Genomic DNA, 26,626 nt, shown 5'->3' on the forward strand with positions numbered 1-26,626 from the left:
GGGCGGGGGGGGGGGCGGTTAAGATGAACTACAAGATATTATTGCAAGCTTCAGCCCCAACATCACTCATCAGAAAGCTCCCATCTCTTCGTACATAAACACCCTACTCTTACCATCATCTGTCAGGCTTCTTAATTGAGCAAGCCCAGCTGTACCACCACATGTACAATAAAGTGACACTTTGATGTCCAATTGAGTTTTTGTCTCAGCTCGGGAAAGGCATGGGGACAGCAAGGCAGACTGGTTCAGACTTGAGTAGAAGTTTAGCTAGCAACCAGTTTGCTAGCCAACTAGCAAAGTGAGCATGGAGAGGTCTAGGAACCCATTTTCCCCTAAGCCTCAAGTTCTAAGCCAGAAAGCAGCCCGTTTTTGCTGGGTGCTCAGAGCCCAGCCCTACTGAGATTCGTCCCAAGGTGGACACAGCAACCCCTGGGGCGCCTTCACTTGTTAGCTGCGCACCATCTGTAGTCAGGAGGGCCTTCTGTGGACGCCAAAGACCAGTTCTGGGCTGGCCGATTGAAGGTTGGCCACTCAGAGGTCACAGAGTGGGAGCTCTCTAGATCCTTGCTACTCAGTGTGGTCGGGGTGCCAGCGGCATCAGCATCACCTGGGAGCTCGTTTGGCTTGTCCCAGGCCAGACCAATTGAATCTGAATCTGTATTTTAATTCATGGGCACACTGAAGTTTAAGAAGCACGGGTCCAGGCGGTAGCAAGGAGGCTTGCGGAAGAATCTGCCTCTCAGCCCCGCCCCCTCCCCCTCTTTGCTCTCCTCCAAAGCAAAGCTCAGCCCTGCGTTGGTCCTCCACAAAATTTCTGCAAACCCTGAGTAGGTGGGGAGGAGGCGTGCAGGAGCTGCCCTCCGCCGGGGAGGGCAGAGGGAAAGTGTGATTGGGTTGGCAAAAGGTAGCTTTCTTCAGCTCAGGGCTCCGCCGAGTGTAGACACTCCCCCGACCCTCCCCCCAACACTGATCCACCCCCACCCCCCGCAGCTGCTACTGCCTGCCTCCCGCCGGCTGCCACGAAAACCCGGAACAGCTGCGTGCGCTCATGGAAAGTCGTCCTAGGGGCGAAGCCGGCCAGCTGGGCATGCTCAGTAGCTGGGGGAGGCTGGGGTGGAGAGTAGAAAGCTTTGGCTCAGCCTCCCACCCCCTCCCTCTGGCCCCCGCCCCCTTGCCCCTACCCAGCTCGTAGTAGTTGCCCGGCGTGCGCCCAGGGAGACCGGGAACATGGCGCTCCGAGAGATGTAGCAGCCGAGGAGGAGACGGGGATGTGGCAGCGCCGCTCCGCTGACAGCCAGCCACCAGGTAGGCAGGCGCGCCTGGCGGGGCTGCCGGGGTGGATATCCGCGCTGGGAGGGACCCTTGCGGGGATGCGCACGGCTGGGACCTGGGGCGTCTTGCTTTGCCGGGAGAGGATGCGAAGGGGACATCTGTGACAGCGCGCAATTGTGCATCTCCTAGGAGATGCCAAAGGCTGGGGACCGGCTGGCTGGAGGGAAGGGATCCGGGGACCGCCCCTCGCCCCCAACAACCGCCACACACACACCCATGCGCTGCCATCCAGCCTGGGTTCTCTACGGGTCAAATAAAGGATAGTTCCTTTCTGCGGGCAGGAGGGCGGGAGGGAGAACCCCGATTGCAGCCCTGGGAGCGCGCTGGTACCCCGGACCGCTACCAAGCCCAGCACCAGTTCTTTGTGTATAGAGCCGCGCAAGCTCGGGGGGTGCCACGGTGCCTGCTTCTCCCGAGGACTGTTGGACATATTGCCAGGGCAGGATTCCCGTATGGTTTTTGTCTGTTGGCAGGTGTGGACTGGAAGATGTAATAGCTGAGCCTTTATGAGGCTGTTTTCCTTTGTTACTTGCCTTGGTGTGTGTGTGCGTGGTGGGTTGTAATGGAGAGAGAGAGAACTTCTGCTCGTGGGCACGGGTGTGGGCAGAGCATGGAAGAGGATCTTGGTTCCAAACTCTTGTCAAAATTACATGATGTCGACCTCCTGGAGGATAAACTTGAAAAGTCCAGGGGTCATCCATGCCCAGTTTGAAGGAGCAGTGTGTTCACCCTTCTTGAACCCCCTGTGGGTGTTTCTGGAGCTTTAAACGTGGGACAACAGTTAATTCAACATGAGATATCGATTAAAGAATTTGAAGCATTGGCGCTATCTGTGGTGGTCTTTTTTTAGGCCAGAGTAACGAAGAAAAAGAAGTTAGCTCAAAGCCTGAGGAAAGTGTCATCATTAATAGTTGATGACAGCTTGGAAGGCTGAATAGCTTTTGGGGGAAATGGGGAAGCCAGGCATGCTATAAGATTCTACCAAGAAGCAGCCATAGGGTCTAAGGTAACTCTCAGCACATCCTTTTCTCTTCTGAGGTTTGGTGGCAGGTAGACTCTCTCTTACCTGAGTCCAGATGGACAGGAGACTCTTTAGAAGCCCCTCCTACACTAGACTTCTATGAAATCGACACCCCTTAATAACGGCCCTGCCATCTTCTATTTGTATATCTGTTACATTCAGCAGCCCAGTTCACTGAGATCAAGAGGGAAGGTAGATTTAGAATATGCTTTTATTTTTCGCTTTGTAATCGAAAGGATGGACATCCGTGACTGTGAAGTTTACAGCCACTTCCCTCCGTATGTACACTATTTATTTTTATGGTCTCCTAAGGTGGCAAGAATGAGTCAGTATCATCAAAATGAAATGGGGTATGCTTGAGGAAAATGCGTTTAAGGAAATTAAAGCCATAAATGTCCAATCTGATGATAATACCTTGACTTGGAATACAGACGTGCGAAGCAGAAGCAATAGAAGTTGATGGCAAGTTCATTGATAGCATGGGTCTTAGAATAACATTTTTGTGTTCCTCCATGAATGCATAGAGATTGATCGTACGAAGTCCCTGCAACTTATTTTGTTAATAAGTGTGAGTTTTAATTGCAGGCATTGCAAACATATTTGGGCAGGGCTTTTCCCTCACCTGTCAGAGCTTGCTAAAACGCTGCAGGTGTGAGAGGCAGGTGTTCTAGGGTGTGGGGTCATCTTGGTGATGAGACAGAGATGAGTTTGAACTAACTCTTCCATGTTTAGCTTTGTGATCTTGGGCAAGCTGTTTAACTTTCCCAAGCCTCTGTTTCCTTGTCTGTAAGACGAGCCTAGGAATAGTAAGTCCTACCTAAGAGGGTAAGTGTGGGCATTACTCGTAATATGAACCACCAGGAGAGTACTGGTGACCCTTATAAGAAGGGAAATGGGTGTTTATTGAGCCTATACTGTGTGCCCTGTGTTACACTTGTTGGTGAAAATCTCCTTTAGTCATCCCAAATGCATTGGTTTCCTAGGGCTGCCATAACAAATCACCAAAAACTAGGTGACTTACAACAACAGAAATTTATTATTTCACAGTTCGGGAGGCTAGAAGTCCATAATCAAAGTGTTGGCAGGCCCATGCCTCCTCTGAAGCCTCTAGAAGAGGATCCCGTCTTGCCTCTTCCAGCTTCTCTTAGCCTTAGGTGTTCCTTGACTTGTGACAGCATCACTCCGATCTCTGTCTCTATCTTCACGTGGCAAAGTTCCCCCTTCTTCTAAGGACACCGTTCATATTGATTTAGGACCCACTCGAATTCAGTATGATCTCGTTTCAACTTGTTTGCACCTGCAAAGATCCTAATTCAAAATAAGGTCACATTTGCAGGTTTTGAGTGGGCATGAATTTCGGGGGGACATTATTCAGCCCAGTAAGCTAACATCCCCATGATCTGTGTTTAATGACGACATTAATATTATGTCAGCATATGAGCAGAAAGTAGAGATAGTAGTGTGGATTCAGAGAAGTTTTTAAAGTCTGTTTAATCCAGCTAACCTATGGAGAGGTTTTATATACCCAACCGTGGTAAGGAGGAAGAACATCCCAAGGTTCCTCACTTATACAAATGTCACTTGTCTGAAAACCCAGATAATCTAGGACCTCACTCTTAGACAGGTGTCCCAAACATACTCTGTCCCAAATGGATTTGTTAATGTTGCCTTCCTCCCTTTCTGCTACCCAACCAACACATTGCAAGCAAACAAAATTAAAACAACAAAAATGACAGCAGCAACAAAAATACCCCATTCTTAACGCCTTTCTAATCTTTCTTATCCTGGTAAATGGCACCACTGTCCATGGAGTTGCTTTAGCCAGAAACTCAGGAATTATCTTTCACACCTCCATTCCCTTTGCACCATATCCAGAACCATCCCACAGTCTTATAAATTCTGTCTTCTATGTATATCTCTAAATATATCTTGATAGTTTCTTCTTCTATCCCCCCTACTGCCACCATCAAACTTGAAGTTGTCATCTCTCACTTGGACTGCTAGTATAACTTTCTAGCAAGACCCCTGGTTCTCTGCTTGGCCCCTCCAGTCCTTCATCAGAACAGATGGGATGATGTCAGTCCTGCATAAATCCACACACCTGGGACAGATTCCAAAGACTCTCAGAGCCTTGGGTGCTTGACCAGCCTCATCTTGGGCATCTCCTCCTCCAGCTGTCACACTGACCTGCTGTCTGTTTCTTAAATGTCCCAGGCAGTTCCCCCTATACTTCGACAGTCCAAGCCGTATGCATCCTTTGGGCCTTCTTGATCTCTCTTCCCACCATCCCAAATCTCTCATGACGTCCTACTTTTCTTCCATAGCACTTACCTCAATTTGCAATTTCCTATTTATTTGTTTGGCTATTTAATGTCTGTTAGCTCTGTGATGGCCACTTATTTTGTCTTGCATGTAGAAGATGTTCAATAAATGTTTGGTGAATGAGTGAAGGAAGGAATATTCTGTCTCATAGCATTTTTCTGTGCCAATTTAAAAGATCTGATTTTTTTGAAACTTCTATTTTTTTTTTTTAACTAACGTATAAAAAGAGCAATTTAGAATCTCATTCTGACTTCAAAAGAGGAGTATTTTTGGCTTTAACAAATGCATCTTCTAAGAATTGGTTTTAAGCTAGCAGTTAAGAATTGAGTCAAAATATTTTCTGGCAACTGAAGTTTTTGTAAAAATACATCAGTCAGTAAACAAATATTTCACAAATACTTATTGGACATTTATATTTGCCATGCTAGGTCCTAGGAGGATAATAGTGAACTAGACTTTTAGCTTTCTAGAGATTAATAATAATATACAATATATGCTATGTATAATAATAATAAAATTATTTATTGAACGTCTGTTATATGCTGGGTCCTCAGCCCCTATTTCTACTCGTTACTATAGATAGCCTTTTAATCTTTCCCAATAACCCAGGGCCCGAATCAGATACACAACAAATATTTGATGAAACAGTAATTGCTAGATACTCTTATCCTGACCTTTCAAAATAAGAAACTTATGCTTATCTGGGGAAAGAGGAATCTGCTCGTATATAGAAGAGCCTGTGGTTGCTTTCTGAAGATATCTAGGTGGGCCCTGTTCTTCTTGAAAAATCATCCTGCCTGTTGCTTCTGGGGTTAAAATAAGAGACAAATTGCTCTTTATATGAAAACAAGTTCCTGGTGCACTTGTCAAAACTCTTAATCACCAGCTGCATTGTTATATTTGTTGCATTTAATTCAGGCGAGAAGTGACTTACTGTCTCTCTCATTCAGAGCCCTTTTCGGTAGTTTTGAATAGTAAGGCGGGGTACCTGAGGGAAATGAATGTGGTTCAACACAGGAGCACAGGCTACGCTTCGGATTTCTAGGGCGGCCTCAATTTCATGTCACTTTATTATTCTCATAAAAGGTGATTTTTAAAAAGAGATTAAAAATATCATTTAATGCATGTGCGTAAGCATAGCTCTTCACGTAAGTAACGAAAAATCAGATCTCGTGTCTTGATTTTGTTTAAAAGTGTTGGCTACACCACTGAGTCAACAAAAACCTAAAAGAACTGATAAGAGATTTCAGTAAGATGGTTGGTTATAAAATACATATTTAAAATCAATGGCTACCCCAAATACCAGTATTTTCCAACTTAAAAAACAGAATAGAGAATGATTCTATTCATGAATCCAGAAAAATATAAATTACCTAGGGAAAAAAGGAAATGTACATAACATATTTGAGAAGAATAAGAAATATCTGAGGACTTATGTAGAAAGCTATAAAATTTTACTCAGACACATAAAATAAGAAATGAACAAATGAAAACATACCTGATTCTTGGGTAGAAAGATGGATATTATGAAATGGTTATTTTTCCCAGGTCAATTATGTAGTTTTGGGATTTGGGAGAAGCTGACAAAATGATCCTAACATCCATCTGGAAGAAGAACTAGATGACCGTAGTCAAGAAAATTTTGCAAAAGAATATATATGTGGGCGGGGCGGTGGGCGTGGGTTGCCCTTCCAGAAAGAAAAATAAATCTGATCCTGGAACTTCAGTCATTATGGGAGTGTAGCAGTGGTGCAAGAGTCAATGGATAGCTCAATGGGATAGAGAAGCTTGGAAACAAACTCAGGTAGATTTCGGAAACAGAAATATGATGGAGAAAGCATTTTTAAATAAGACTGTTTGACGAAAGCATCCAGAAATTGGCAAAGTATATAGAAAACATCCAACTAAGAACCTCTGTTTACGTGACTCACTAAATTCCAAATAAATTGAAAGGTTTATCTGCCAGGCGAGAAACAAAGCTGGAGGGAAATCTTTAATTTTAGAGGAAGGAATTTTTAATATAAAGTTAATGGAAAGAATTGCAAAGCAGAAGATAGATTTGAATATATTTTAAACTTTTTGGATGCAAAAAATATACAATTTAAAGCAGAAAATAATCCTGGAGAAAAATATTGACACCAAGCATGACAGAACGGTTAATATAATTATTGCACTGAAAAATTCTTGCAGATCAGTAAACACAAATAACACCCTGATAGAATTTCCAAATATCTGATTTAAAAAATTCAAAAGGAAGAAATAAAAAGGCTAATATACATATTTAATGTTCTTACTATTAATCACGGAAGTGCAAATTAAAACAAAAATGAGATGCCATGTATTCATGTGTTAAACAAACAAAAACAACTAAATTGAAAAATCTCAATGCTGGCAAGGATGCAGTGAGGACATTCTCATTCACTCCTGGCAGGAGGGTTACATGATACAACTTTCTTGGGAAACTGTTTGAAAATATTTGTCAAAAGCTTTTGAAAGTTCAAATTACTTGACACAGCTATTTCTCTTTATTTTTGTTTTAGTCTTTCGTAAGGAAGTAGAAGCAGGCAAAAATTTATATAGAGGATTTTTTATTATAATATATTCTATAATAAAAATTGGAAACCTGTGTAACTGAATATTAGAGGCTGGTTAAAGATCATTTTTAAATTTTTTTTTTCTTTTCGAGGAAGATTACCTCTGAGCTAACATCTGCCGCCAATCCTCCTCTTTTTGCTGAGGAAGACTGGCCCTGAGCTCACATCTGTGCCCATCTTCCTCTACTTTATATGTGGGATGCCTGCCACAGCATGGCTTGCCAAGCGGTGCCATGTCCGCACCCGGGATCCAAACCGGTGAACCCCAGGCTGCCAAAGCAGCCCATGCTAACTTAACCACTGCGCCACCAGGCCGGCCCCTAAAGATCTTTTAAGATCCCCAAATGATAGACTATTATATAGGTATTAAAAGTGATCATTTCAGGGGTCAGCCCTGTGGCTGAGTGATTAAGTTTGCACCCTCCGCTTCGGCAGCCCAGGGTTTCACTGGTTCGGATCCTGGGCGCGGACATGGCACTGCTTGTCAGATCATATTGAAGCGGCGTCCTGCACAGCACAACCAGAGGCACTCACAACTAGAATATACAATTATGTACCGGGGGGCTTTGGGGAGAGGAAGAAAAAATATATATTGGCAACAGATGTTAGCGCAGGTGCCAATCTTTAAAAAAAAAAAAAAAGATCATTTCAAAGATTATGTAATCACATGGAACAGCCTTCACCACAATTTTAAGTAGAAATAACCAAATGCACTACTGCATTGTGATGATATGTGTTTTGTGAAATGGAAATATCATATAGGCATATAAAAAACTGGAGCAAAACCAAAAAGGCAACCCTGGATGGTAGAAATATGGATGGCTTCTCTTTTATTTTTTTATATCTTTCTGAATTTTTTGAAATTTAGTTGATAGTAACATTGTTTTATGAATTAGAAAAAACCCTCACTATTTTACAAATATGGTGAAACACATTCAGGTTATACTTATTCATTTATGTAACAAACATTCATTGATTTTTTTCTCTTATGTTAGGGGCCCTGCCAAGTGTATCAGCAATGACTCTTAGATTGCATGCAAATGAAAGAAACTGTCTAACTTGAGCAAAAAGGATTTACTAGAAGGTTATCAGGTAGCTAAAAGAATTGCCAGGAATGGGGTGAGGGGGCAACCAACAACAACAAGAAAAACAGGCCTAGAAGCAAACTAGAACTGAGCCAGCTGCAGGGTCTCGTATCAGCTACTAGAGAACCAGCTCCAGCCAAAAAGAGCCTGCTCAGAGCTGGGCCACAGTCCACTGGCTGTTGTGCTTAGGGCTTGCCCCCACACCCAGTGCACTTGGCATCAGAGTGGGCAGGGCACCTTGATCAGCAAACCTACTCCCCCTTTTCCGATGAACGAAACAAACAAAAAAGATGGGGTGGGTGCTAAACAACCAAAACCGAAAGACAGAGTAAAAATGCCCCATGCCCCAGGGCTTTCTCCCATCCCGCAGGGAACATCTGCTGAGAAGCAGTCACAACTAACACAGGGCTCATGGTATAGCGTGTGTGGCGGGACTCCACGCAGGAGATGCTTTTTTCCTTCTGGAGCCAGCAGTGACATGTCCCGAAGAACCTGGCTTTTCAGCCTTTCTCTCTCCCTGTACAGGCAGGATTTTTGAAGAGGAGATTCCATTCTCAGGTGAGACAAGAGCTGGGGAAAGGTTTATCTGAAAGAGACAGTTTAGCAGAAGCTAGAGGTATAGTTTGGAAATAGGGCACCAACACACGTCTAGGCTTCTTTTTTTCCGAATTACCTTACGTTTAGCAAGTCCTATGGGAGTATTTGAGTTTAGTCTACTGGGCTCTTGGTTCAAATAACTTTTGGTACATAATACTAAACAATCCTCCTTAGGTCAGTGTGTGTTCTTACTGGAGTTCTCATCATAAGTAAGAAATGTCTGTGGCTATCCACTTAATTTAATGCTTAGGTTTATGCTGCTTTTATAACCGTTTATAAACTTTTCCCTAGGAAGGAAGACTTACAAATGGAAAGAGGAAAAGGTACTTATCCTTCAATTGCACTAAAAACAGGACAGAGAAAATCTTCAGTTACCAAGAGGGACCCCAGTCCTGGACACTGCACGTTAAAGAACTCGGCTGCTCCGTCCTGCAGCCTCTATGCACCTGTAGCGAGGTGTCCCTCTGCACCAAAGAGCCCATGTGCCATCTTGGCCCCCTTCTGGGCCCTTCTCTGCATAGTTGGGACCTTGGACTTCCCTACTAATTAGACCCCTGGGCCTAAGGGGGCCTGAGGAAAGGCTGCTAATGGGAGATGCGGGTGGAGCTTGGACATGCGGACATTGTACTCCATACTCAGGTGTTGAAGGCCAGGGTGAAATGAGAAGGTGGGTGGGGCAGGAGGCTGATTCTCCTTACTTTGCCGTGTTCTGGAATTCAACTATTCTAAATTTAAACCTGGCTTCTAGGTTATTAGGAAGGCATATTTGTCAAGGTAAGAGGATAGAACACATTTAACTTAACATTTTTTAGCTTGGTTTATGATATTTGAATATTCAGGTAGTTGATAATTGGGACTCCATTTGTGCTCTTGACCCTCAAATGTCAGGATCTCATCTGCTCGGGTAACTATTTTAGAATGGTAACACTAAATTGTTCACACATACCCAATTAACTCCTCCTGTGACAGCAAGGTAGATGTAAGGAAAGTAGATTGCACTCCTGTGATTATAGCTAACATACTGAACAAGATGTGTTAATCCTTCATCCAAGTATATTGCCTGTGTATCTTAATCATCATAAGAGCTGCATAAAATTCATCACGCAAGGCAAAATATCATGCAGTTAGATAGGGCAGTCAAGAGGAGTCAAACCCTCGCTCATCCAAATCCCGTGTCCGTAAACACTGTGGCATATGACAACTCAGTAGATAAGAAGAGAAGTTTTGTTTGGAGTCCTTGAACCTTCAGTAATTTAAAAATCACTAGCTTAATCAACCCACTTTGACTCTCAAATCCTCCGATTTGGCATTTCTGGTCATGCAAATTTCTTCATGAGAAAGGAGAGTCAATGCCCTTGACTGCCTTGCTGTGTTCAGTATTACAATTAACTGAAGGATCAAAACCAAAAATCAATATTTGGTTGTTTGCATAAGAAACAAATTTACCTTGCATTTTAAAAAAGATGTCAGTTATGGGATTCCCTCTGCTGATTTTTAAGGGAGTTGCCACTTGTGTCATTGGTGATGAAAGTAAATTGGCAACAAAGAGTACCGTTGTTTTTCCTATAAAGCGCTGCTTCAATCACTGCACCTTCATTACCCCACTATCCAACTGAATCAAGAAGACTTTATCCAAACGTTATTGGTTCCATCACTTTTAATAACAAATTGGGGGAGGAGGGCGTAAGGAGGGAAGGAGTGGGGGCGCTACTGCCTGTCCCCTTAGCATCTCTCAGACCTTGTGTCAGCCTCCTGTCTGTTCTTTATCTTCAATTCTACCTTGAAATGAACATGTGATTATCACATCTTCATTGAGTACTTCCTACCCAGCTACTGCTCCCTGCTGGAAAAACTTCTTCCACGTGGCCCTGGGTTATCCCTCTCAAAGCATTCGTCACAATGTTTTGTGGATGTTTTCTTACTTGACTCCCTTCTTGTACTAGACTGGGATCTCTTCTAAAGAAAGTATTGTGTCTCTCCATCCCTAGCACTTAGCTTTAAGCTTATATATGTCAGGTCTTTTATAAATGTTTCTGGATGAATGCGTGTTACCTAGGCTAAAAAAGGAGTGCAAATGCAAAAGGGTGATGCCATGATTTAAAATTCTGGATGGAACCTAGCAATGATCTAATTCATTTCCTTAAAAAAAGTTGTATGCTAATAGTAATTTTCTACTTTCTATAGATGAAAGATGTGGAAAGACAGATTAATATTCTGTTTCTGGTTAGAGACAAAAATTCTAATATTGGATCTGGCTATAAAGAAGACATTCTAAATACACTGAAAAGAGAGAAAGTAATGAAGCAAACCCTAAACTAAGAGCCAGCCTTCTGACAATAGAATAAACTGAGCTGCTTGAAAAATATAAAGAATAATTGTTTGGTTACTAGATGCAACTTATAGCTACTGCTCTGTTGTCCCAAACCTGGTATAAATATGCTTGCTTGGTGATGTGACCCCTGCTTGAACATCGATTGATTTTTTTTATCCTGAAAGCTGGGGTTTTATGCAGTTCTGCCCAAGTCTTTGGCACCATTTGTTTCCATAGTAACAGATGCACTATAAAATGAGAAAAACCGGGAAGGCCTGGGAGGGAAATGAATCAAAATAAGTGGTCCAACAAGAGGTTCCCCCGTGTGGGAGCCAGGGCCTCTTCAGGCTTCTGGTCACATATATTTCTGGCAAGACTCGCAGAGATAGCAGATTCTAGGGTGCCCACTGGAAGGGATTTTAAAGGCAGTATGTAGATACTGTCTCTAAGACAGCAGTTCTAGTGTTTCCTTTAGCTTGGATTCCTGTGGGGAGTACCTGCATTGCAATATTAGCAGTCTACAGTGATTAAAAGAAACGCATACCGCCTAGAGCCCATTAACAACTAGGAATCGGAGAACAACAACTGGAGACTTTTACTATCTGTGAAATACAGTTGAACTGTCCTTTTAGAGCTTGAAGGTGTAGGAGAACACTGAATTCCATTAGGTACTAAACAGCTGACAGTGCCGATTTTAAGTCTTGTGGTCTAGATGTGTTCTGTTTGGCACACATAGTGTGAAATCTCCCCTAAAAGTCTAAATTTCTGGCCTTCTCTCTCTCTCTTTTTTTTTTTTTTTTTTTTTTGCTGAGGAAGATTCGCCCTGAGCTAATGTCTGTGCCAGTCTTCCTCTATTTTGTATGTGGGTTGCTGCACAGCAGGCTGATGAGTGGTGTAGGTCCGTGCCTGGGATCCGAACCTGTGAACCCAGGCTGCCAAAGTGGAGTGTGCTGAACTTAACCACTATGCCATGGGGTTGGCCCCTCTGGCTTCTCTTATTTTAAAAAAATTCTGTATGCACAAATACAAAACTTGACATCACTGACCATGCTTTCTCATGGCAACCATCCATTGTGGCTGAGTAACAGCTGCCTCCATCATAGACAGGTAATGGAGTCTTCACTTTGCCACAGTCTCCATCACTCCCTATTGTGTCCCATCAGGTCATTTTACTCATTTATATTGCCCTCTTGGTACTTGAAGACTTTTGAATTCATCATCTTTGGATTAGAGGAGAGGATTGCTCTATGTTTTTGGATCATTGTCTCCTTATATATTGTTTCTTCTCAATCTCATTTCCTGAAAACATGAGCTAATTTATTTAGTAATTTAAATATAAGGCAAATGACATTTTAGAAAGATGCGTTTTTAAAATTCGATCCTAGAAAAAAAATTTAGAGTGAAGGCTCCTGTGCTGGTGTGAAGTTTATTTCAAGGAATAGGATTTGGGGATATTTGATGGGAATATTTGCACAGCTAGGCTTCAGCAACTAAATTTTTCAATATTGTTTCAACATTGAATGATTATAAAAGTTTTCTTGTGTTTCGTTTGAATTAAGCCAACATAGAAGAAGAAATCATATGGTCTTGAGCTTGCTGGAAGAAGGGATTATCAAAACTCAGAAGGATGCTATCATATTTCATATGCTGCTATCATCTGGAAAATATAAAACATTCAGACTGCAAACATGCCCACAGAAGGGAAGTAGAACCTTATAAATGATATGCATTTTATGGAATGGCTGGAAAAATCTCAAAATCAATATTGGAATCACCCAGGGCGACTGAGAATAGTGATATCACTGTACCTTACGAAAAAGTAGTGAAAAACAAATGAGAGAGAAAATTCCAGAGTTGTCCCTCGAGTTTTTATTTGCTTGAGATAGAAGAGAGAGAGAAGAGTTTAGAAATGGTTTCCCATTTCTTTTCAGACCACAAGTTTATCTTAAACACAGAGCACAGCCCTCCTGTGGAAGGGGGTTTCCTTTTCTACATAAACTAGGGTGTGCAATGACTCTAGATGTCACCGTAAAACAGAAAAACCTTTGGTTCTAAGTTAATCACTTAACTGGTAGGATTAAAATAAAGATAATTGGATCTGTTTGGGTGGCGTCTGCTTGCTCCTGCTTTGTCCTTTGACAGGCTAGGTAAATAATAGCATACATAGTACAAGGAGCATTCCCATCTAGTCATTCATTCAGCAGATATTCAGTGACCTCTGCTGTGTTGATTTGGGAAGGCACTTAAGCACATGGGAGCACATCAATGAACATAGATCGCTCCTGTGCAGGGAGAGACAGTAAACAATAAACATAATGTATAGAATGTCAGAAGGTGATCTGTGCTTTGAAAAAATTGTGGGCTAAGGGGGATCAAAAGTGGTGGGATGGTGGCAATTTTAAACAGGGGTGTCAGGGTTGGGTATGAGTTATGGGAAAAGGAGAGGAGTCCAGGATGACTTCAGAGTTTTTGGCCTGAGCAACTAGAAGAATGGAATTGCCTTCAGCTAAGAAAGGAAAGATTGGAGGAGAAGTAAGTTTCTGGAGAGAAATAAGAAGTTTTGTTTTAGACATTAGACATCCCAGTGGATGTCTACTTCTGGTGGAGATATTGAGTAGTTTGTGGGACATATGAGGGTAGAGTTCAGGAGAAAAATCTGGACTGGCGATATAAATGTGGAACTCAGCAAATGGGCGCTATTTGGAGCCAAAGACTAAAAATGACATCACCAAAGCAAGTAAGTTTAGATGTAGAAGACTTCAAGGACTGAATGTGGGAAACTTCAAAGTTAAGATTTTGGGTAGAAGAGATGGCTCCAGTAGAATCAGCAGAGCCAGCTCTCTAGAGTTAACCCAGTCACAGATGTGGTGGTTGACTCGTCACCACCTTAGGGAGCATCCTCAGCAGGCTGCCCTGCACCTGTTCACCTGGCACCTGAGCAGGGCTCTGAGAGAGAAGGGAAGCACACCGGGCTTATAAGTCCCAGGCTCAGAACTGGCACACTCACTGTCATTCTGTTGGCCAAAGCAAGTCTCAAGGCCAGCCTGGATTTAAGGGGTGGGGAAGTAGACTCGACTTCTTAAAGGGAGTTGCTGCAAAGTCACATTGCAAAGGATGTGGGTACAGTGGGAGGTGGAGACCAGGGCCACTTTTGCAGGGTACTTCAATTTGCATACCATTTGCCCCTTGCAAAGACCCTCCGATGTTTTCATTTGGCAGCAGAATTTTAGCAGTGAGTCAAACCTCAGCCTCATTCTCTTGCTGGTGAGGACACTATGACTGCAGCCCTGTCAGTTCTCTTGTAGATTTTTCTCAGTGAAAATGGCTTCTCACACAGGTAGGTGTTGACGGAATTTGAACCATAACTGCCTCCTGGAGATTTAATATGCCCAGGATGAAGTCATGGTACGTAGTAGGTGTTCAAAAAGTTATTTGATTATGAGAAGAAAAGATGTGCCTCAGTTCAAGCAATGCTAGTAACAATAAGATTTTTTGAACACTTATTTGCCAGATATTGTGTTACGTGCGTTATATGCCCTCATTTAATCCTTCCAAAGGCATATATATTAGGTGCTATCATTATTCTCATTTTAAGGCTAGTAAATGGCGGATTTGGACCGTCTTGCTCTATTAAAATTTTTCTCCCAGAAGAAGTACAAAAGAGGAAGATAAGTATGTTCCCGAGTTCTAAAGTCTAATTTCTCTGACCACCTCTCTTTTAGTTTAGGTTCCCCCCAGACACAGACCTGAGTCAAGAATTCAAGACAAGTGGTTCATTTGGAAAGTTCGAGGACCACCATTAGGAGAGAGGGAAAGTAACATCAGGAAGGGGAGACTGCCCAAATTGGAGTTTAATGCTAGGGATACTGGGAAATGGTGTAAAACTCATGCCTCAGAATTATTTCATCCAAAGGAGAGGGAGCTGAGATATGCACTTCAGTTATTGGATGAAGGCTATTCCCAGGGGATATTAATTCCTCTGTATTTTCAACCTTCCATGATTTGGAAAAGCCCCCAGGAACACAGATACTGGCTGTTGGAAGTCAGTAGCCATATGGGTAGCACTAACAGGTCTTGCTATATTTGTACCTGTTGTCCCCTTAGCATGTGCCTACGAAACTTGAGATCCTTCAGAAGTTGTAGTAAAAAAAAAAAAAACAAAAAACCTATCTTTTGCCGGCCAACTGTGAGTGTATTGATTGGGCCATCTATCAGTGTAGACAAGGACACCACATGTACAATGGGTAAGAGGGCATTGAGCCAGAAAGTTAAGTTGCACTCAAAAATCATTTCCAAATGAATGAGATAATATAACTATAGGTGCTGAATTGGAGTCTTAGATAATTAAGCATGCAGCTGTTAAATGCATCTAATATTGAAAAGTGGGACAGAAGTAAGGCTATAATTGACCTTGTGATGAAACAAAGGATAAAATATTCCCCAGGAGTAAATCATTTACCCATGTAATGTAATTGCATTCTTGTAGGGCACTAATGGACCAGTTGGTAAGCCATCTCCTCGAAGGCATTAATGGAACTCTATGTCCCAAATAATGTGGTTCATGCCATGATCATTTTAGGAACAGTTATCATGCGAGTAGGGAAAGTTGGAGAAAATATAATAAAAGTTTATCTGTTGGCATGGATAATAAAAATGATTTTGAGTCTAGGCCTCGCTAGAAACCCCAAACTAAAAATAGTTTGTGTGGAGAGAGAAGAGTGTGTAATAGGTATGCTGAGGGCAGAGAGACAAGTCTTAGTCATGTGTTTACATGGGTATACAGTAAATGTTAGTGAATCTTAATGGGGTGTTGCAATGTACTTGATCAGCAAGAAGTGGGGAATGGATATTGGGCAGGCAGTTAGCAGCCCGTAGTGGGATTTCAGAAATACCTCAGATGGTTCCCTTGATGAGAACATATCAGTTGAGGTGGTTTAGGATGGTGGGGACAGTGTTTCAAAGTTGGCTGTCTGCTTCAGACTATTGTGGAGTGAGAAGGGAATCCAAAATTGACTAGGTCATATCAGTGATTGCCAGTAGGATATTCAGGCTTAGTAAGCCCCAAATCATTGTTCTCCTAAAGTAATAGCTGTTAAGCCTTGGATATGAGATATGGTTTTAAAAAACTCATCATCAACGGGGCCAGCCTGGTGGCGCAGCGGTTAAGTTCGCACATTCTGCTTCAGCAGCCTGGGGTTCGCTGGTTCAGATCCCAGGTGTGGACCTACACACCACTTATCAAGCCATGCTGTGGCAGGCATCCTACATATAAAGTAGAGGAATATGGACATGGATGTTAGCTCAGGGCCAGTCTTCCTCAGCCAAAAGAGGAGGATTGACAGCAGATGTTAGTTCAGGGCTAATCTTCCTCAAAAAAAACCCCAAAAAACAAAAAACTAATCATTCATATAGCAAGGAACCATCTAGATTTTTTTCATACCAGACAACACCTTGGATGCTGGAGTTTCCCACCTCGAATGGCAGATATGTGTAGAGAATCCTTTCATAATTTCTAGTGTTCCTGAAGGAATGAAGAGAAGAAATTTGGGGTGAGCTATGAGAGTCAGAAGAAGAGTGGTCCTGAGTGGCTTTGGAACATCAACATTGAGTCCTTCTTTACCATCTTTGGTTGCTCTGATTGTTGAACCTGAATGTGATCATTTTGCCTTTCCTAGTCAGAACTTCAGGGCTCACCATTCAGTTCCTTTATATTCAGGACCTCTCTGTTGTAAAACAAGAAGAGGTGCCATTCCCATCTGGTCCATGTGTAGTCCGCAGCCTGAATGGCCTTCTGCAGTGATTCCACTTACATTGTCATTGATTTGGTCCAAACTTGGTGAAGTGTATCACCATGCCTTGTAATTATCTATGTTTTCTGTTTTTCTCCCTCCCTCTGAACTCAAAGAGGCTTGAGGGAAGAGGCTAGATTTTATGTATTTATAATGAAGCATCTCACGTGACATCCTTCATATAGAGTTGCTCAGTGAACCTTTACAAAATACGTAAATGAATAATCGTGCTGTGACTTGTTGAGAATTGACCCAGTGTTAGGCTCTGTGTAAAATATTTTACCTGTTTACATCTCTTAATCCAAACAATGATCCCATGGGGGTACACGTTGCCTTCGTTTCTGCTTTGAGGACACTGTGATGGTGAGAGAAGGTTGACTGAGTGGAGACAGTGAATGAACTCAGTTCTTTCAAGAATTGATATGAAGGACTGAAAAGAGTTAAGAATAGAAAGTATATGGGGCTGGCCCCGTGGCCGAGTGGTTAAGTTCGCGCACTCCGCTGCAGGCGGCCCAGTGTTTCGTCAGTTCGAATCCTGGGCGCGGACATGGCACTGCTCATCAGACCACGCTGAGGCAGCGTCCCACATGCCACAACTAGAAGAACCCACAACGAAGAATACACAACAATGTACGGGGGGGCTTTGGGGAGAAAAAGGAAAAAATAAAATCTTTAAAAAAAAAAAAAAAAGAATAGAAAGTATAACTGAGATAGGTTGGGTCGAGGGAGAGCATTTTATAGACAGATGGATGGACTTGAGCATGTTTGAATGTTGATGGGGAGGGCTCACTTGTGAGTAGGAGATGGAACATGTCATTGAGAGAACTGATCATGGATAGCATTCAGAGATGAACCCAGAACAGACGCACAGAGGAGTAGACAGGAGGTCTGTCCTCCCGGAACAGTAGTAGAGCAGAGGGTGGAATGGATTCACGGAAATTTGGTGGTGAAAGCTGAAAGGTCCTGTCTGAAGCCTTTTCTTTTTGCCTTTGAGTAGATAAGTTTACCTCCTTTTTCAATTTGAGAAGGAAGGTTGTGGTGGTCGTGGCAGTGGTGATGACAGTTTTAAGAAGGATGGAGAAAGTGTGAATTGGTCTCTGCAGAAATTCAGAGACTGTCAGTTGATCAGAGACCATCAGAGTACATTTCCATGTACTTCCATCAGTTTGTATTAATGAAACCATGGCTGCAAATTAAAACTCTAAGTACACATTTTCTTTATATCTACCAGTAAAAAAGTTTGGCCCAATTTAATTAGAATCGAAAAGAAGAGAGGCCTTCTGCACATAGGGGAAATTTGAATTCTATCCAATGCATTTAAAGAAAAGAAACTTTCTTTCTCCTGATTTTTACCTCTTGATTTATTTTCACGAAAGTTGGTATTATGATGAGGAAATACTTGATGTCTTTCCCCATATGCTACAGTTGTATTTGCAGCCAGATGCCATGAGAAGTAGAGAGTGTGTCTTCAACAGGATTCTTTTGCTTAAAAAGTGACTCAACTCAAAGAGATCCAACTCAAAGAGATCCAACTCAAAGTGTACCAAGCAAACTAGGAAGTTATTGACCTTTATAGCTGAAAAGCCCGGAAATGCAGCTGGATTAGGAGCTCAAAAATATTATCGTGGTGCCATTTCTTCCCCATCTCTCAGCTCTGCATGTTTCTGTGTAGGGCTTCATGCTCATGCAGCTTGTCCCATTTTTCTGGCAAGATGCTCCCCCTCAACTGCACCTCTAGGTTAAGATCCTTCCAATTTCAAAATCCACCGGAAAATGCTCATCAGCGTAAGAATTCCAACAAAAGTCTCAGGATTGAATTTCAGTGTTTGGGTGTTACTTTTGCAGGTCACATGATGGTGCCCATTCCTAGTCTAATTAGTGAGCCTGGGGAATGTGTTGCCCTTTGACCCTACCTGAGTCCAAATCCATCCCTGGAGTCAGAAGTCAGAGTGGAATTACTATCTCCCAAACCACCTGGACTGAGAGTAGGGCTCGAGAGGATCCGTAAGGATTATCAGCATGCCATGCAATGGATGTGGTCATGAAAAAGAAATTTCCTTAGAGTGGGTAAAAGTAAAATTGCCCGATGTAATTATATTCTCGACAGTTTTCTGGCCCAGTGACATTTCTCTGGTCACATAGTTTTGGCAACCCTAATTTATTGGACTGATTGTATTTGAAAATATCTATTTTTCCTAGAAATGAATGAGCAGCTTCCAAAGACGCTATACATAGATTCTTTTTCCTCTTCCTCTTGTGATCTTTGCTTTTCATCTTTGTGTCCTAATTTTGCCATTGTACAGCTGCTTCTATTTTGGGAGCTTGGTAAAAAATAGATTTGTGTGGATATACTGATTTAGTATGAAATTAAAATGCAAACTCATTTGCATATTCAGAACCTAACTTAATGGGAGGAAAATCAGTGGTAATTGCAACCTCAGTGTTTCTCAGGGAAATGAACTTATGTGGGTTAGTGGGGGCATACTGTCGTACCAAACTAACATGAAATGGATGCACCCAAGCCTCAACTTCTGATATTTTTGTCTTTGGCTTTCTCTTGCACACTGTGTTTCCTCTCTGTGATTTCAGTGATTTGGTGTTGTGTTGTCCTGTATAGCTTCATGTTTTGTTAGGTCAGTTCGACTTTTGGTCAAGGCAAATTGGAAAGTACCTTTGGTAACTACTGTTATTTTGGCTGCTATTGTTTAGTTGAAATGATGTTCATGACCCTTGTTTCTTATTTCTGCAGTCCTGTCTGCCAGCCTACATTCTATTTAAGAGTGCCCACCTACCATTTTGTTTGGTCTTGGATGTTCATGCATTCTTGAGAAAATGGCAAACTTAGAATCCTATCGAATGATTGCCTTCAGGCCCTCTGAAACCATGATGTTTTCAGTCTCTTCCATGGAATAGTATCAGATATATCCTTTGTGATAATTTCATCTGTCTATTCAGAGATTAAATATTAGTGGCATTAGGAACATCAGAGTCCTGTGCATCTGTTCAGGTTTATTTGCTTTTCTGGACTTGATTTGGGTTGTTAGTTCTTGCAGATACTCAGCCTCCCATAAAACCCAGCCCTGTGAGCTGCTGTTCCCATGTTGATGGATTGACAGTCCCAGATCCCTCTTTTTCCCTTCCTTTTACCTCCTTTTGGGTTGCCTTCTTGAAAAATCTGCATATTCCTCCATTTTCTCCTCCACAAAAGAGAAAACTTAAGTCTTCCTCTTCTTCCAGAAAAAAATTTTTTTTTCCTCTGGGATAATTTTTCCTCCAACTAAAAGGCAGGAGGAATAGTGAGTAGTAATGTATTTGAAGGGAATGTGAATTTGCATTTCTTTTTTTCTTTGTTTTTTTCCCAAAAGTGACCCAGCCTTCTTTTATTTTCACAACAGAAGCAGTTGAGTATTTGTTTTGGCAATGGCAGCTGAATTTTATGTGACAAAGGTAGCTGATGACCCCAGCTGCTCTGTGACCCTGTGGGGAAGGTTCTGATACTGGTGTCTGGAGTCTGGTTGTGTCTGGCCCTCACCTGGTTCGACTTCGTTAATTCAGAATTGACAGCTTTGGAATTTGATATAAATCATAGGGGCCAACCTGGTGTATAACTCTGTACTAGCCATGACAGTGAACTGAGAAAACCTCTGTTACAAAGGCAATGGGCATGGTGAGTCATTGGATCCTGAACTTGGCAAACACGGGCTCCAGCCCCTGTCTAGACCATTACTGGTTGTGCAGATTGATCAAATTTGTTACTTTGAGCACTGATTTCCTAAGCGTTAAAAAAAATAACATTAGGTATCTCATTAGGGTTGCGGTGGGTTACCAGCATCCCTGACCCAAAATGTGACTCTAGTTTACTTTCTACATGTTTTTTCACCATCTGAAATTATCTTGTTCATTTCTGTTTATTTTTTATTATCTTTCTCCCTCACCATTGAAATATCATCCTCACAAGATCAAGGACCTTGTCTGTTTTGTTCAACCATCTATCTCCAGGACCTGGGAGAGGGCCTGGCACCTATTAGGGGATCAGGAAATATGTGTTGAATGAAGGAATGGATGAATGTATCATGCTCAGTGCAGAATAGTGCACTGAGTAGGCACTCAATAAATGCACATTATGTCATTTGCTGATACGTGAGGCTCTTCTCTGTGTAGACTTGGAAGTCTTTCGTTTGGATATGATTTTTCTGTACAGATTTAAAATCATGGAAACAGTTTAAAGTTGGAGTGGCTTTGAGCTTCCACTTCTACCACAAACTGTTATTATGTGGAATGCTCCTATTTGTATATTCTTAAACTCATATTAAACTGTGATTTTGCTTCAGTAAAAGAAATACCAGAGAAGTCAAGAGATTTGTTCCATCATAAGCAGTTAGTAGTAGATACAAGGTAAGAGTTGAGGTGTCCTGTCTCCTATTAATCTCCCTATACTGCACGTCTGTGTAGTGGGAGTTACAGAAGAGGAATAAAACTTATACTAGACATGAGAATGGTGGCTAACCTTCATTCCCCTCTTAATGTGGCAGATATTATGCTCACAATAACCCCATGAGTTTAGTACTATTGTAATCCCCATTTTTCAAATAATGACACTGGGGCTGTAGAGAAGTTATCTACCCAAGGTCACACTGCCACTTTGAACCCAGTCAAGTCTCTCTCCAGAGCCTGCCCTCATCACCACAAAGCCGTACTGACCCCAGAGTACCAATTCCTGTAATTCAGAACTTGCATCAAATCAGACTGACCTCCACACGCCAATTGCTCCGAACCTGGCAGTTCCACTGTAGTGTGATTTTGAGCTCAGTGAATGGTGCGCATACTTTCTGCTTTGTAAGAGCAATCTTCACGTTGTACTATGAGAAGCTGTGTGTCTGACCTCAAGGAAGGGAAAACCAGAGAAAGAGCTGGTTGGTTTGAGTTGTTGGAGAGGCAGGAGCTGTCATCTGGTGTGTGAAATAGAAGTGTATTGAATCTTATTTTCCCCTAAGTAGTGGTGGGATTAAATTTAATTATGATTTTAGTAGGCAGAAGAAAGGAACCATTTTCAAGTAGTAGAAACAAAAAGAATTGCTACAGTAGACCTTTAATCATTATAAGGGCTTATTTTTTTAATCACTAGGGGCCATGGTAAGAACAGATAATTCAGAACATAATGATAACAGAGGTGGGACTATTACAAAATTATACCTGAACAATGATTTGACATCTGAAAATAATTACTGTTTCATGTAGGAGCTGGGGAGGGCCTGGCTTTGGGGTTGGAGCAGTGAGTATGGCCTAAACCAGAGGGAGGGTTTGCTCAGTAACCTTACCTGGACCCGAATGGTGCCTTTCTTCCCCTGAAACTCCGAGCGTTCCACACACCATTTCAGTTTTCACTCCCTGTGTTCCTGAGGAATGAGGGCAGGTATTATATTCATATTTTCGATGCAGTATTAAGCCAGATTTATATGACTAATGATATAGGTAGCAACAGTATCCTATGACTTCCGGGTAGCCAACCTCCCGCCATTGCTGTTGCTGACACAGGTGCTCACAACATGGAATTGGGGGATCTGAGTCCAAAAGTGATTCAGAGCAGTGAGATTCTGAATGGGAAGACATTTTGGTAAGTACTTAACTTATATTTTTACTTTTTATATATGCCTAAAGAGTGGCAAATGATAATAAGCTGTGACTTGATGAGTCCAAAACACTCTTTTACAAGGTAACTAAAAATTCTAACTGATAAAATAATAGCGTTGTGATATTTTAATGGGCAATGTTTTTCTCTTAATGATTTATAAAATAATGATGCATCCTGCAATTTCTGGTATCTTAAATTCAATGAGATATGGTAATATTGATCACAAGCAGTCTTTGAGGGCATGCTAGGCACTGTGTTAAGCCCTTTATATACATTTTATCATTTAGTTTCTTATTCCCGTTTCACTGATGATGAAACCGGTTTAAACAGGTAAGAAAACCCCCAAAAATACAAATAATTTTATAACATTTCATATGTAGAATTTTCTGATGTTTTCACATTGGATCTGAATAAAATCTATACTCCTTACCTAGCCTATGGTGTCCTTTTATGACATGGCCCCTATCTACTTCTCCCACCTCAGTTTATAGTATTCTCTGCCTGGCTCTCCTATTTATGCTCACTGTGATGACACTTGCCGTTCTCTCTGACTAGAATGCGCTTCTCCAAGAACTTGACGTGTCTGGCTCATTCTTGTTATTCAGGCCTCACCTTAAATGCCACCTGCTCAGAGAGGTTTCTGACGTCCAACCTAAAAGAGCAGTCAGTCCCTATCACATCACGTGGCTTCCTTTTCATTTTGTTTAAAATATTTTTATTGAAGCTTAACATAAAAAGTACACAAATCTTAAGAATACAACTTGAATTTTTGCAAAGTGAGCACGACTCTGTACCGACACCAGAAGCCCTTCTGGTCTTCCCTTCTAGTCACTACACCCCAGGGGTAACTGCCCTCCTGGCCTCTGTCAGCAGTGGAATCAGAGAGGAAGTCCTCACTGGTGCCTGGCTGCTTTCATCCCACATTTCGTTTGTGAGAGTCTTCCGTGTTTGTATGCAGCGGTAGTTCACTCCTTCTCATTGCCAAATAGTATTCCATTGTGTGAATATATGACAGCTTGTTTAATCTCTTCTACTGTGGATGGCATTTGGATGGCACTATTACAAACAGTGCGGCTATAAACATTCTTCAGTGTCTTTTTTTCGAGGGGTGAGCATCATGGGAATTGATTTTAATTGTATTACTTAGAACTATGTGGTAGGCACTTACTTAAACTTTTTCTGTCTAGCTCTCCCCCTATCAAAATGTAAGTCTGATGAAGGTAAAGACCTTGTTTATATTTTGTCTTGTTGGTGTTTTCAGCTTTGAGATATAATTGTCATACAATTATCTGTATATTCCTCAGTTTTACAATTTGAGTTTTGTTATATGTATTACACCCATGAAATCGTTGCCACAATCAAGATAATGAACATAACTGTCGCCCCCCCAAATCTGGCTCTTGTTTCTTATCATCCCTCTTTCCCTCTTTCCCTCTTCTCCCATTCCAGGCAAACACTGATTTGCTTTCTGTTGCTATACATTAGTTTGCATTTTCTGGAACATTTTGTAAATGGGATCATAAATAATGTACTGTTTTTCTCCTTTTACGCAGCACAGTTATTTTGAGATTCACCATGGTGTTGTATGTAGCAGTTGCTTATTTCTTTTTATTGACGAGTAGTATTCTATTGTATGAATATACTATAATTTGTTCATTCATCTGATGATAGACATTTGAGTTGATACCAGTTTTTTCTATTGTAAATAATGCTGCTATGAAAATTCAAGTATAAGCTTTCATGTATATAATTTCACTTCCCTTGGGTGCATATTTATTAGCGGAGTGGCTGGGTCATATGGTAGGTGACTGTTTAACTCTGTAAGAAACTGTCCACCTGTTTTCTGTGTGAGAGTTCCAGTTGCTCCATTGCTTTCCCAACGTTTTATTAGGTCAGTCGTTTTTTGTGTGTTAGCCAATCTAGCGGGAGTGGTGGTATCTCATCGTGGTTTTTTTTTTTTTTTTCTCGTTGTGGTTTTAATTCACATTTCCCTCATGACTGATGATGTCAAGCATCTTTTTATGTACTACTTGCTATTTGTATACCTTTCATGAAATGTCTGTTTAACTTTTTCATTCGTTTAAAAACCTTTTTTCTGTTGAGATTCTGAGGTTTTAAAAAATATATTCTAAATATAAGGCTGCCTTCAGATATGTTTTAAAAATATTTTCTCTTGGACTGTGGCTTGATATTTCATTCTTGTAACAGTGCCCTTTGTTTTAATGCTGTCTCACCAGGAACTAGAACAGTGGTTGGCACATGGTGGCGCTCAAAGATTGTTTCTTCAAAAGCCGACTTAGTGAAAGGTGGTCCCCTAGCAAGTATCTTAGAGTCCAAACCAGGTTTGACCAACCCCAGAGTCGCTAATCTTAATCAATATACTTTACACTGAGGCATGTAGATATGCCTATAGATAATGAAGTCTATTATGTAATGTAATATATTTACTTGAAGGAATTCCTGATGTAATAAGAGCAATAATAGCTAACATGTTTTGAGTGGTTACTATGTGCTGGGCCCTGGTCTAAACACTCCTCATTCATAAACTCAAAAAAAAAAAAAAAGTGAGATAGGTGCTATAATTTCTCTCTGTTATGAACATAAGGAAACTGAGGCTGATGGAGATGAAGTCACCTTGTCCAAAGTCACCAAGAGGGAAACTGGTAAAGCCACTGTTTGAACAAAGTATTCTGCCTCTGTAGTCCACGGACAGTGGGATGTGCCGAAGGGATGAATAATGGCCAGAAGGAGCATAGTAACTTTTTCATTATCCAGCTTTGCCTTTTTTCACTGGCTGTGTGAGCATATGTTGCTTTTATATTTTTGAGGGGGTACTTCAAGATGATATTTTCACAGAATTACACGTATTCAGGTGTTGGACTACGTAATTTAAAGACATAGGTAGACTCGTAGCTAGCAGATTGGCTGAGTTTCTGGTTGTAGAAACCAGCTTGGTGGAATGTAGTCGTGGTTTTCTGGTTGTGTGGGCCATCTAGCCTCACACAATCAGGCAGCCCACACTAGTGTGAAAGACTAGACTGGGCAGAGTGTCACCCTCCCTTTTCCTCTCTCACGCATGTTAGACCTGAGGCCCAGAAACTAAATGGTTTTCACTGTCAGCGTTTGACTGGCCTGTTAATGTTTGTCCTAGACCATTCTTTATTAGTAAAACAAGCCACAAAAAGCTTTTCTTTCTTTCCTTCTTTCTCTTTCTTTCTCCCTTTCTTCTTTTTTTCCCCCTAAATTTTAGGAACACACTTCTTTTGGGGTACAGTGTGTGTGAGTGTTTTAGTAGCATTTAAGAGTTACTGGGTGGTCTCTGGTAAGTCTCATTAAAAGGAAAACTGGATAGGCTAAGTACGTTTCAGGAAATCAAATTCGATCATATTTTGGGGCAGGTTAATTTGTAAGGAGGGGATCATTGGCCAGCACTTTGTAAACAATCTGGTGCTCATTTTACTCAATTTAAATATTCCACGGTCATTAGAAAGATATTCAAGTAGTGCTTAGGCAGCGCAGAATGTATGAATATCGGTAGCAAATTGTGCCATCTATAGAAACTGTTATACCTTCCATTGCTGACGTGGCTGCCAGATGTCTCCTTTGTGAGCTGACTTCCATAGTGTCTTCCATATCGCTGGACTTATCTGAAGACTTACTTCCTGAGTGTCTCCAACTGTGTGTCTGTAGATGTGTATATACGTGTGTGTGTATCTATATATAGTGAAACAGCTTTGCAAATCTTGTATTCATCTCTGTCAAGAAATGGTAAATCCTGACTTTGCAAATTATTAGTGTATGTTAAGAAACATTCTCCTTTGGGGTAATAGCAGGTAGAGTACATTTGCAAGTAGGTAATTTTAACAGCTGTTGGTCAAAGCACTATTTCAAATTTGGTATAAAGAGTAGGAAATATAAATTGTATTGTCTGGAGGTATCAAAA

General features: G+C 41.5%; 1 protein-coding gene across 2 annotated transcripts in view; it reads left to right on the forward strand.

Moving 5' to 3' along the window:
- Positions 1 to 912: 912 nt before the first annotated feature.
- Positions 913 to 26,626, forward strand: part of PAK5 (p21 (RAC1) activated kinase 5) — a 308,972-nt gene continuing 283,258 nt past the window's right edge. Inside the window, exons 1-2 of one of the 2 annotated variants that reach the window (XM_070587854.1) lie at positions 1,149 to 1,305; positions 22,587 to 22,665. The gene's annotated coding sequence lies outside the window, so the exon portion shown is untranslated. Of the gene's footprint in view, positions 1,306 to 22,586; positions 22,666 to 26,626 lie in introns of both variants that reach the window. The other variant, XM_070587857.1, reaches the window with a different exon arrangement.

Source organism: Equus przewalskii, chromosome 21, assembly GCF_037783145.1.
Source record: "Equus przewalskii isolate Varuska chromosome 21, EquPr2, whole genome shotgun sequence".
Taxonomy (NCBI): Eukaryota; Metazoa; Chordata; class Mammalia; order Perissodactyla; family Equidae; genus Equus; species Equus przewalskii.